The following is a 12,932-nucleotide window of genomic DNA, read 5'->3' as shown; positions in this document are numbered from 1 at the left end:
TCCACCGATCCAGACACCGCCTCACCCTCTTGTTCAAACTCATAAACATAGATCAAACTTTGTCCTTGCCCTGTGATCTTGACCTTTGATTGTTTTGAATTCACTTAAAAACAAATCCTTTAGAGCTTGTCTCACCTTTAACCTTTTCCTCAAACTTGGACATACCCGTGTTACAAGGTTAACCTTTAATCGGGTCCTATGACCTTGACCTCTGACCTATTTTTCTCAAAGACAACAGATCAGCCCATTCAGTGAGTCAGCTGAGAAATGGTCTCTATCCATATGGATACGAGTTTGATTCCCTGCTTGGTCAGGCAATAGTTTAAGGATTTAAGTTTCATTAAAACAGCTTTTACTGACCTACCATGAGACCCACTGACATACGTAAAAAACACCTCCATTAAAAGCAGTACAGTACGCAAGTCCAGTACGGGACGGCCCAAGGACGTATTCATAATTGGAGGATGGATGTTAGTGCCGAAGTGGTGACATGAGATGTATGGTACGAAACAGGACTGCTGGGCCTCATGCAGAGGCAGCTTAAGCCCCTGTCACACATACGCAACTCAAGGCCCGACTGTGGTGCAATTTAATGTTGTAACGGCTTTTATCATTGGTCGTCCCTTGATTCTTCAACAAAGGCTGGACTCTGGAGGGCGGTCGTGAGCTGCTGGGACGACTTCTCGAGCCTCACGAATTTTTATCACACGCATTAAAAAACTTATTGCCACCTCACGACTTGCCAAAAGTCGTATCACAGTTGCATCATAGTCGGGAGTGTCGTAAGTCAGTCCTGAAGCAGTCTTAGCTCAATTGGATACGTCATGATCCGTTCGTTGCGTGTCAGCGTGTAGTCACCAACAAAAAAAATGTTACAACTGCATAACACGTTGCCAGCCACGATCAGACCACGATCAGACCGCAACGAGACCCCAAGCCGACCATGCAATGCGTTTTGACAGTCCAGTCGGCGATTCGGAATCATGGCTCATGACCACGTGACAAATGCAAGCAGACTACACAACGACTGGGCTAGGACCAATCCCAGACCACGCAAAGAGTGCGCCAAGAGTCTTGGCGGGAAACCGGGCTCGGTCGGCGATCTGGCAACACCGGTCACACATGGCAACTGCGTGCCGGCGAGTGAGCGGCATATAAAGCGTGAGAGACCCACGCTTGCCATCGTGGGGGGGTTGGTGGGAGGTCGGGGGAGGCTCGAGGGGGGTCGTCGTGCATTCCCCAAATGCATCACGCAGTCGTGTTGCATTCTTGGGTGGTCGTGGCTGACAAAAATCAGTTAAAATTTCAGACTTGAAGACTCGTTGCTCTATCTCCCAAAGGTCGCCTTGTGGTCGCCTCTCTGTCACCTCCCGGTCACCTTGTGATCTGGTCACGTTCTTGAGGACGTCACGACCAGTCGTGAGGCAGTCATGAGCAGATTAGATTCGGGGCCAGTCGGGAGGCGCGGGAGCCAACTAGGACACGACCTTGAGTCCGGCTGCGGTCGGGCCTTGAGTCGCGTATGTGTGACAGGGGCTTTAGCTAATGCCCAAAATCGGCGTATAAACACACACACACACACACACACACACACACACACACACACACACACACACACACACACTCACACACACAGACACACACACACACACACACACACACACACACACACACACACACACACACACACACACACACACACACACACACACACACACACACACACACACACACACACACACACACACACACACACACACACACACACACACGCACGCGCGCGCGTGCACGCTCGTCGAAAGAAACCAAAACAACCGCTCTCGCTTGTATACTAATCTTTTAGCAGAGAAACGTACAGTCATGGACAGAAGACTGCCACAGTCAAGATGGAGTTTGCAGTCTCCTTTCCACTGCCCAACATGATCCGTTTAACAATCGCTGTATGATATTTGTCAGTTTTCATTTTGGACTGGGAACTGTCATAGTTTTCTAGCCTGGATTTACAAAATGTTTACCTTTTCTTGTTATACAGTGTTTAAGATAACACAGGTCATGAAACGATCATAACATTCGTTTTATTATTGACGCCACAATCTCGGTAGTCGGGGGTTTGTTTAGACTGATTCACCTAAGTTGTACATTCCTTCACAGTGATAGTTAACGTACAGTACGAAAGCATGAATTATTGCCATAAAATGGTGTTGGAAGTTTCTTTATCACCTTCCATAAAACTACCCATATACTGTAGTGTCTGCCGCATAAAACCTTGGCTTCTTTCCTACAATCAAGATGTTAAATATAACGTGATGTGAGTCGGGCTGTCTCATTATCTACTAGATTTATATAAAATTTGGCCATACATCATCCCTTCACTTCACGGGAAATATCTTGTTTAACAAATTTCAGTCCACTAGAATTACTGATGTATGATGAAATGCACTTAACAGCATGCTTATAAAGTGACAAATCTCAGCTGCCCTGTACCAGATTCTTCTGTCTGAGACTGTACCCAGCCTCTTCCAACTTAGCAATATTAGACAGCAGAGGTGAGAAGCATACGAGATGAAGTATAAGGAGAACATTTTTTTTAACTGTACTTCCAGATTTCTATTTAATTTCGGAAAAAGCTTTAGAACTGGAGGGAATTAATAGTCATCTCTAAGCTCCTCACTACAAAAATCTCATACCGTCTGAATAAAATATTCGGTCGTAGCAATAATAAACCAAGAAAATAATCAGACCGCAGGAGTCTTCACGTCTTCAGCCCAAGGACGTCCGAGATTTTCTTGTTGCCCGTAAACGAGTGTTCCACTATATTACATTATGCAGGGAGTTGAACCCGGGCCTCTCAGGTGAGAGCCAAGCAGTAATCCACTAAGTAACAACCTGGTAAGAGTTACCTCACATTGTCACAATTTTGTAATCAATGTCCCTCCGCGCCCACTGTCAGCCTCAAGAGAATGAGATAACCCACTAGCATTCGGGCAGGTAGATGCTTTAATCTGTCCTAAGAACTTACGGCAAATCAGAATGAAGAGAGAAACTTGAACTTTATACATTGTTTACGAAGTTGCTACAATGTCAAGCCATTTTTACCTGGTCATGGTGTAATGAATTGCTGCCTGTCTCACCCGAGAGTCCCGGGTTCGATTCCCGGCATAATGGTAATATTTTGGATGATTCTTCCTGTGTAAAATAAAGGTTTTGCTCTTCATAAACGAGTTTATTTGGGATACGCCTTTCATAATGAAGATCATAATATAGATTACATTTAACCCCTTCAGTTAGAATTTACTCTCTTAAGTTGAATAAAATCATTTGGAGATAAGGCGAGTAAAATACAGATGACATAAACAGGGTGAAGAAACTGAGATGCGTTTCAGTACGAGAGGTGTTAAAAAAATGATTTGAAGGCAGCAAGCATAAAGTGCAAAAGGCGAGGTGGAAGCGTTAACTCTTCATTTCTATGACGTCTTTTTCATTTCAAAATACCGCCAGACGATTTAATTCAGTTTCAGAGATATTTATTGTAGTGAAGGGTTTAATGAAGGCTGTATCCAAACTTTTTAGTTCGAAATGTCTCACTTGAGTTGAGCTGAAGTAAATAGTCTGGAAGTAATGCTAATAAATAAAATTACAGGCCACCGCAAGGGGGAAAACACACCAGCTGCGAGCCGATACATATCTAGCGCTGCTCAGAATATGGCTTTGATCTTGACATGCTTCCACCAATTTCGAACTCGTAGGAGATTTTCATCCCTACTACACACCTGCAATATATTGCGATGATATCTTGAGCAATTGCGAAGTTATCGTGGTAACAGACACACAGGCCTTGACCTACTTTCAACTAAAATCGAACTCGCCTTTCCCTAATACACATATGTAAAATTTTGAGGTAATATCTTCAGGGGTTGCGAAGTTATCGTGCTAACATACACACAGACAGACAGACTGGAACGATACTAGCTTCGCTATCGCGACTGGTAAAAAAAAAATTTGACTGAAAGAGTTAAAGAAACGGCTTAAAGTTGCTGCTGCACCACAAAGGGTCATTTTTTTTTTTTATGCGAAGAAGAAGGAACCAAAGGCCATGAGCCCGCAATAACGGTTCCCTCCAAGAGAAAAACAAAATACAAGAGAGAACCAAATTCAAGATCCATTCATTTCGAGATGCCTGGACACACTGCGTTTGAAAGACTGGAGATCATAGGCAGCAGGAAATACAGACAGAGGGAGACAGTTCCAGAGTTGACCTGTTGCATAAATGAAGGATTGAGAGTAACGGTTAATTCTTGCATTAGAGAGTTGGACAGAAATGGGATGAGAGTTTGCTGCTAGACGGGTTCTACACACCCGTCATAGAGGTGGAGGAATGCATGCAGACAGTTCAGAGGAGCAGTGACCATTAAAGTAGCGATAGAAAAGAGATAAAGATGCAACAGTGCAGCGAAGAGACAGAGGTTGAAGGGAGTCAGTAAGAGGAGGAGAGTTAATGAGACGAAAAGCCTTTGACTCCACTCTATTGAGAAGATCTGTATGTGGGGAGCCTCCCCACACATGAGAGTTGTACTCCACACAGGGGCGGATAATACCCCTGTATAGAGTCAACAACTGTGCAGGGTTAAACAAAGAATGGAGTCGGCTTAGCACATCCAATCTCTTGGAAGCAGATTTTACAAGAGATGTAATACGATCTTTCCAAGATAAGTCCCGAGTAAATGAAACCCCAAGCATGTTCAAGGATGATGCAGGATTAAGCTGAATATTATTAAACATTAGTGGGTATACCTGTAGAAGATTCTGATGGGTTGATAGGTGTAAGAACTGAGTCTTAGATGCATTCAAACCAACAAGATTATTTTTACCCCAGTCAGAGATACGAGCCAAGTCAGACATTAGGTGTGCCATAGCCTCATCCCTTGTTTGTTGAAGTAACTGCTGAGATGGGCGTTGCGGGAACCGAATGGAAAGGTGAAGGGTGGAATTATCAGCGTATGAGTGGATAGAGTTAGATGTTCAGCTTAGAAGGTCATTGATGAATAAAAGTAAGAGAGTTGGTTATAGGACAGAGCCCTGAGGAACACCACTGTTGACAGATCTAGAAGAACGATGGCCGTCTACAACAGCGGCTATAGAACGACCAGTCTGCTTGTGGTCTGCTTGCAGTTGTCACGTGGTCATGAGCCATGATTCCGAATTGCCGACTGGACTGTCAAAATGCGTTGCATGGTCGGCTCGGGGTCTGGTTGTGGTCTGATCGTGGTCTGGTCATGGTCGGTGACTCATTACACAGTCGTAACATTTTTTTTGTCTGTGACTGCACGCTGACACGCAACGAACGCATCACGATGCATCCAATTGAGCTAAGACTGCTTCAAGACTGACCTACGACAGTTCCGACTATGATGCAACTGTGACCCGACTTTTGGCAAGTCGTGAGGTGGCAACGATTTTTTAACACTCATGTTAAAAATTCGTGAGGCTCGAGGAGTCATCCCAGTGGCTCACGACTGCCCTCCAGAGTCTGGGCCATGTTGGAGAATCAAAGGACGACCGATGACAAACGCCATTACGACCTCGAGTTGCGCCACGGTCGGGACTTGAGTCGCATATGTGAGACAGGGGCTTTACTGTTATGAGCTGTCACAATTTCACTAGATCGTATTATTGGTATGGTAGTTCGTGACATGGTATTATTATTATTATGGGAACGCTTGAACAATGTTGAAACCCATAGAACTTCGCTCAGTCATTTAACTGCGTGTGTTTGCACTCCAATTTGAAACAGTTTTCATAACATTCGTCACTGCTTCATAAGTGACTGTCTTTAAGTATAGATGGTACATTTCACTGAATGATATTTTTGTGTAATTTTTTGCCTTGCTTCTCTAGCCGTTAAGTTAAGCCATGCCCATTTCTCACGCCCCTGTACCGGCTTGGGAGTGGTAACACTAGTTAGTGTTGGACAGCCACGAGAGTAAAGCGTTGTCTTGCGCAGTGCTACAGTCGTTCTATTTTATGAAGGCAGTTTGGGTGGGGTGATCTGGGACCTCACACTGTTAGCTCTGTTGCCACATCGCCACTGACACACGTGTAATTATTTGTGCTCACCTCTCTCTATCTCTCTCACTCTCCTATTTTAAGCTAGTAACTACTTATAAATGAATTTTAAACACACTGTATTGATGTAATTCAGTAAAAAAGCTATAGTATAGTATAAATCTCAAGACTTGTAAGCGTTGCTTTTGCGATGTTGTCAGGTGGTGACACGAGGGATAGCCCTGTGTGAGCGGGTCATACTCGGTCAGTCTCCCACCATGGAAGCTATAAAGAAAATTTAAAAAATGCATCTATAGACTTTTACCTCAGGGGTGGTGTGTTAAAAAAGTCGAAAACAAGAGAAAAAATAAAGAAAATACAATTAGTAGTGGTTAATAAATGAAAGAGAGAGAGAGAGAGAGAGAGAGCACGTGTGTGGCGACGCTGTTGCAACAGAGCTAACAGAGTGAGGTCCCACAGCGTCCCACCCAAACTGCCTTCATAAAATAGAACGACTTTAAGAGTAAGACCCCCCACCACGTGTCGCCGTGGCTATAGTCTCCACCAGTTCTACAATTTCCCGCACCTCCCCACCGATTTGCTGATCGGCAGTAGTGGACATCAGCAGTGGACTGCAGCACCTCGAGAAGCAACAGACAGATGCCAAGTCTCTTTGCAGCTACAGCTCCATTTTTCTCCACTGACCAGTATTTTCGTTCCTTGTTTTTCTAGGCTTAAGATTATTTAGCTATTTTTTGGTGTGTGTGAGTTTATTTTCTTTGCTTTGATATTTTGAATTCACTTTGAGAGTCTTGTAACATAAATTTATTTTCTTGTAAATAGTAAATATATAGTTCTTTGAGCTTAATTAAATGTAGAATTGTGTTTGATTTCTCCATTTTGTGCTTTCTTTAATTTGCTTCTCCCATTTTGCACAAATTTCTTATGTTAATCACGCCTAGTATTTAGGCCAGTTCTTTGGTATTCTTAAATCCGTTGTGCCAGTCCAGTTAGCCCCAGCAAGAGTGTTCTTTATCATTAGGGTTATTATTGATTGTCAGGGGTAAGGACGCTTTCTAAGAGGCCAACAGTATCGACAAATTCAGCATTCGTTAGTGATTAGTCTCCGCGGTGTATTGTTGAGAAAGTTTATCAAATTCTCGTCTTTAGAGATTCTGCGAAATAAGCCAACTTAAACAAAATTTAATACTTGATTTCACAAGTCGATTCCTTTGTATCAGACGATGATTCATTTGCATTTTATTTCGTATTTCCATCTTCCCCCTTGACATGAGCCCTTTTTGGTATTAAAGGCGATAATAAACGGTATTTTTGATATCGACTGCTTTATTATTGAAAAAAATATTCCATGTTTCCCCTGAAGTATCGACCCTAAAGTAAAACGTGAACAAAATAGTGAAGGCTGTTGCTTACAGACGATCTTATTCAATGTAGGAAATGTTTCTATAGTTCATTCTCTTTAACTTGACGAGAATCTTTAAAATTAATGGCATCTTATTATTCATAGCCGAATGTCAGAATGAGACAATAATATAGGTCTCTGGTCTTCCCAGAGACATTCTTCGTCACTAACCTCATTTTCTAGCATTAAAGTATTATTACAGCTTCGAAATCAAAACGGAGAGATACTGGTAGTCATCTTCCGCCTGCATGCGAGGGTCCTGCATTGGCGGTATCTTGCCTACGGTTGATGGGTCTGCTCGGCCAGACAGAGTGAGGCTGATCAATAAGAACAACAGATTCATCCAGGCAGCATACAACTTCTTTTCCTTCTTTAAAAACTTTTCCACGAAACATCTTAGAACGAATATCTGCTCTTCACACCCAGCCCACTTCTAAAGCCCTTTTGTTACTCACCAACAACTTCCTTAAGTATCTACCCAACTGCCACACACTCTACTTTTCCCTCTCTTCCTTTGCATAGGGGAACTATTGTAGCTGACTTCTATCCTCTGGATCTCCACCTTCCTCTCATGTCAATCTGCATACCTTTTGTTTCTGTTCAATTGCGCTTTTTTTTTTTTTTTTTCCCCTGCAGTATATTTGAGCATTTCGCCGCACATTCCATCAGGTCCTGGGGTTTTCACAGCACTGACTTTCTAGATGTTTCATATACTTCCATCCAACTGATCTCTCCCTTCTTTCCCACCTGTCTTCTTCTTCCACTCGCTTGTATCATCTCTTCACCCTGCCTACTACCTCACATGATGCACAGACATCTTTTGGGAATTCTTTACATATGCGTTGTACCTCTTCCATCAGATTCAGATCATATGTGTCAGTTGCCCTTCCAGTTTTCTCTTGCACGGAGCATTTTTTTTTTCTTCCTCCTGCAGCTTTATTTCTTCTCGCCTTGCAGCACGTGCCATCTCCAGTTGCCCTCTGCCACTTCACTCATCACATCTACTTGGGAAAATGATAAAAAATGTGCTATAAAAAACCTTTTATTCATGTAAAGCGCTCAGTGTGTCCGCCATTGTTCCAGAAACCTTGCTTCAGAGGAGATAGCCATTCGGAGGCTTGGCCCTGTAAAAAAGAAAAATATATGAATTAAAAACAGTATTTCTGCATTCTCAAACTCACATATATATATATATATATATATATATATATATATATATATATATATATATATATACCCGGTAGTATTATCAGCCGTCTGAGTGTCCACTGCAGGACCGGCCTATCCCAGTCGAAGTCGGGACGATACAACCAATGTATCTCTACCAAGTGGCTTAGGCTGTCTGGTAGAGACTGTATGTAGGGTGACAAGTGCTTGTAAGTGTAATTGTAGTGTTGGAGTGGCTTTCGATGTGTGTGTAATCTGTGAACCAAGTGTAATCGGCCCGCGCAAGCCAAGTGGGTGCAAGCAAAGTGGTACTTTATAGTACGCGAGACTGGTTCAACCACAGCACCCCAGATGTCCGTCAAAGCAGTATGTGGCCAGAAGAACGCTCCTAAAGTTTATTACCCTCTCTGGGCGCGAACCCTCGTTCTTCAGTGTACGGAAATGCACACTTTACCACTGTACCACAGAGGCTCCATATATATATATATATATATATATATATATATATATATATATTTATATATATATATAGATAGATAGATAGATAGATAGATAGATAGATATAGATATATATATATAGATAGGTAGATAGATACAAGATTATAGAAGTGTGTATATTCACATACTGGCTCCATTTAATAAAAATTTTTACAATAATAATGATAATAATAATAATAAAAATAATAATTATTATTATTATTATCAGTCTAGCGGAGCATGATGATAACATTTTTTTTTTTTCTTATGCGAGAAAGAAGGACCCAAAGACCATGAGCCCGCAATAACAGTTCCCTCCAAGAGAAAAACAAAATACAAGAGAGAGCCAAATTCAAGATCTATTCATTTCGAGATGCCTGGACACACTGCGTTTGAAAGACTGGAGATCATAGGCAGCAAGAAATACAGACAGAGGGAGACAGTTCCAGAGTTGACCTGTTGCATAAATGAAGGACTGGGAGTAACGGTAAACTCTTGCATTAGAGAGTTGGACAGAAAAGGGATGAGAGTTTGCTGCTAGACGGGTTCTACGCGCCCGTCGTAGAGGTGGAGGAATGCATGCAGACAGTTCAGAGGAGCAGTGACCATTAAAGTAGCGATAGAAAAGAGATAAAGATGCAACATTGCGGTGAAGAGACAGAAGTTGAAGGGAATCAGTAAGAATAGGAGAGTTAATGAGACGAAAAGCCTTTGCCTCCACCCTATTGAGAAGAGCTGTATGTGGGGAGCCTCCCACACATGAGAGTTGTACTCCACACAGGGGCGGATAAAACCCCTGTATAGAGTCAACAACTGTGCAGGGGTAAAAAAGAATGGAGTCGGCTTACCACACCCAATCTCTTAGAAGCAGATTTTACAAGAGATGTAATATGATCTTTCCAAGATAAGTTCCGAGTAAACGAAACCCCAAGCATGTTCGAGGATGATGCAGGATTAAGCTGAATATTATTAAACATTAGTGGGTATACCTGTGGAAGATTTTGATGGGTTGATAGGTGTAAGAACTGAGTCTTAGATGCATTCAAACCAACAAGATTATTTTTACCCCAGTCAGAGATACGAGCCAAGTCAGACATTACGTGTTCCATAGCCTCATCCCTTGTTTGTTGAAGTAACTGCTGAGATGGAAGTTGAGGGAACTGAATGGAAAGGTGAAGGGTGGAGTCATCAGTGTATGAGTGGATAGGGTTAGATGTACAGCTTAGAAGGTCATTGATAAATAAAAGGAAGAGTGTTGGTGATAGGACAGAGCCCTGAGGAACACCACTGTTGATAGATCTAGGAGAAGAACGATGGCCGTCTACAATAGTGCCTATAGAACGACCAGAAAGGAAGCTAGCGATGAAGGCACAGATAGAATGATAGAAACCGTAAGAGGGCAGTGTGGAAATTAAAGATTTATGCCAGACTCGATCGAAAGCCTTTGAGATGTCAAGTGCAATGGCAAAGCTTTCGCCAAAGTCCCGAAAGGAGGATGACCAGGAGTCTGAAAGGTAGGTGAGAAGAACGCCAGTGGAGCGTCCCTGACGGAACCTGTACTGACGATCAGAAAGAAGGTTGTAATTGGAAAGATGCCTTAAAATTTTTCTATTGAGAATTGACTAGAAAACTTTTGAAATACAGGACGTTAAGGCAATTGGACGATAGTTGGAGGGTTGGGAGTTGTCACCCTTCTTTGGGACTGGCTGAATGAGAGCAAACTTCCAGCAAGAAGGAAAGGTACAAGTTGACAGACAATGACAAAAGAGTTTGCCTAGGCAGGGTGTAAGCACAGAAGCACAGTTCTTGAGAACAACAGGAGGGACTCCATCAGGCCCATATGCCTTGTAATTATTGAGGCCAGTGATGGCAGAAAATACATCAGCTGGGAAATTTTAATGTCAGCCATGAGGAAGTCAGAGGCGGGAAGTGATGGAGGAACAGCACCGGAATCGTCTAAGGTGGAATTGGAGGAGAAAGTCTGTGTGAAGAGTTCTGCTTTATCAGTACAAGAAATAGCTACAGAACCATCAGAGTAGAAAAGAGGAGGGATGGATGATGAGGTATTCTTAGAAAGGTTTTTGGCAAGGTGCCAGAAGGAGCGGGAAGAATTCGAGTTGGAGAGTTGAGAGCATTTAGTATGGATGAAATTATTTTTAGTAGTGCGAAGAACAGACTTAGCATGATTCCGGGCAAAAACGTAAAGATGATGTGATTCAGGGGTGGGTTGGCTCCGGTACCTTTTGTAGGCCCTCTCCTTGTTGCGGACAGCATTAGAACAAGCGTGATTAAACCAAGGCTTTCTTGTGTTAGTCAAAGGATATGAGAAAGGAATGTATGCTTCCATGCCTGATAGAATAACCTCTGTAATGCGTAAGGCACACTCAGATGGCTCCCGGCCATGGAAGCAATAATCATTCCAGAGAAAATCAAAGAAGTACTGCCTGAGGGCTTCCCAATCCACGGCTCCAAAATGCCACAGACGACGTTTCCCTGGAGGGTCCACAGGCCGTACCGGAGTGATAGGACAGGTTAAGGTGATAACGTTGTGATCGGAGGAGCCCAACGGAGAGAAAAGATTAACAGTGTAAGCAGAAGGATTAGTTGTAAGGAAGAGGTCAAGTATGTTGGAGCTCTCTTCAAGGCGGTCTGGGATACGGGTAGGGTGCTGTACAAGCTGCTCTAGGTCATTAAGGATAGAAAAGATGTAGGCTTGTTCACTAAGTGGATCAGTGAAAGGAGAGGAGAGCCAAAGGTGGTGGTGAACATTGAAATCTCCTAGAATGGAGATTTCAGAAAAAGGAGAAATGGATAGAATGTGTTCCATCATAGAAGTAAGATAGTCAAAGAATTTTTGATAGTCAGTAGAATTAGGGGATAAGTAAACAGCACAGATATATTTAGTCAGAGAATTACAGGAAAGCCGAAGCCAGAGTGTAGAGAATTCAGAAGAATCGAGTTCAGGAACACGAGAGCAAGATAAGTCGTTGCGTATACATACACAACAGCCACCTTTGGCTTTGAAATGAGTATAGAGAAAGTAGGAGGATACAGAAAAGGGTTTGCTGTCAGTTGCCTCACACAGCTGAGTCTCTGTTAGAAAAAGAAGGTGAGGGTTAGAGGAGGAGAGGTGGTGCTCAACAGAGCGAAAGTTAGAGGGAAGGCCGCGAATGTTTTAGAAATGAAGAAGAGAGTAAAACAGTGGTTCCAGGCACCTCGAGTCGTCACCGGGAGAGGGGCAGAAGGTGGAGGCAATTATGGTCCCCGCCCCCTTGGGACTCCGAGGCTGGGTGATGAGACGCCATGATTTGTTTTTTTTTTTAATTTTGGAAAAGGAAGTGTGGTGTGTACTGTGCATGTAGTTTGGTGCATCCCACCCTTTACTGTTGCGCGAGATTCAATGTGTGTGTGTGTGTGTGTGTGTGTGTGTGTGTGTGTGTGTGTGTGTGTGTGTGTGTGTGTGTGTGTGTGTGTGTGTGTGTGTGTGTGTGTGTATTCTTTAACTGCTCCTATGTGTGTATTCTTTAACTGCTCCTAGACTATTTGATGGATTTGAAAGGTGAGTTCGTCTGGTTACTGGAAAGGTTTTCCATTATAAACAATATTACAGCCATGGTTTTTATGGTGCCAGCTCCCTCACCAAATGAAAGAAAAATATCAAACAGTGAAAGGAGGGCATACGTGGCTTTCATATCTTAGTAACTGGTGTCCAATGGACTCTCATCCGTAATGCAGTATTTAATGAACGTGAACCTCCCAATGAATCTTTGGGGAAGTAAGCCCCTCTTCCAAAAATCAAAATGTTCAGAAATTGAGGGCACAT

Source organism: Coenobita brevimanus, chromosome 104 (genome assembly GCF_032717465.1).
Source record: "Coenobita brevimanus isolate Jiangsu-jjx chromosome 104, ASM3271746v2, whole genome shotgun sequence".
NCBI lineage: Eukaryota > Metazoa > Arthropoda > Malacostraca > Decapoda > Coenobitidae > Coenobita > Coenobita brevimanus.
Note: the sequence above shows the minus strand (reverse complement) of the source record.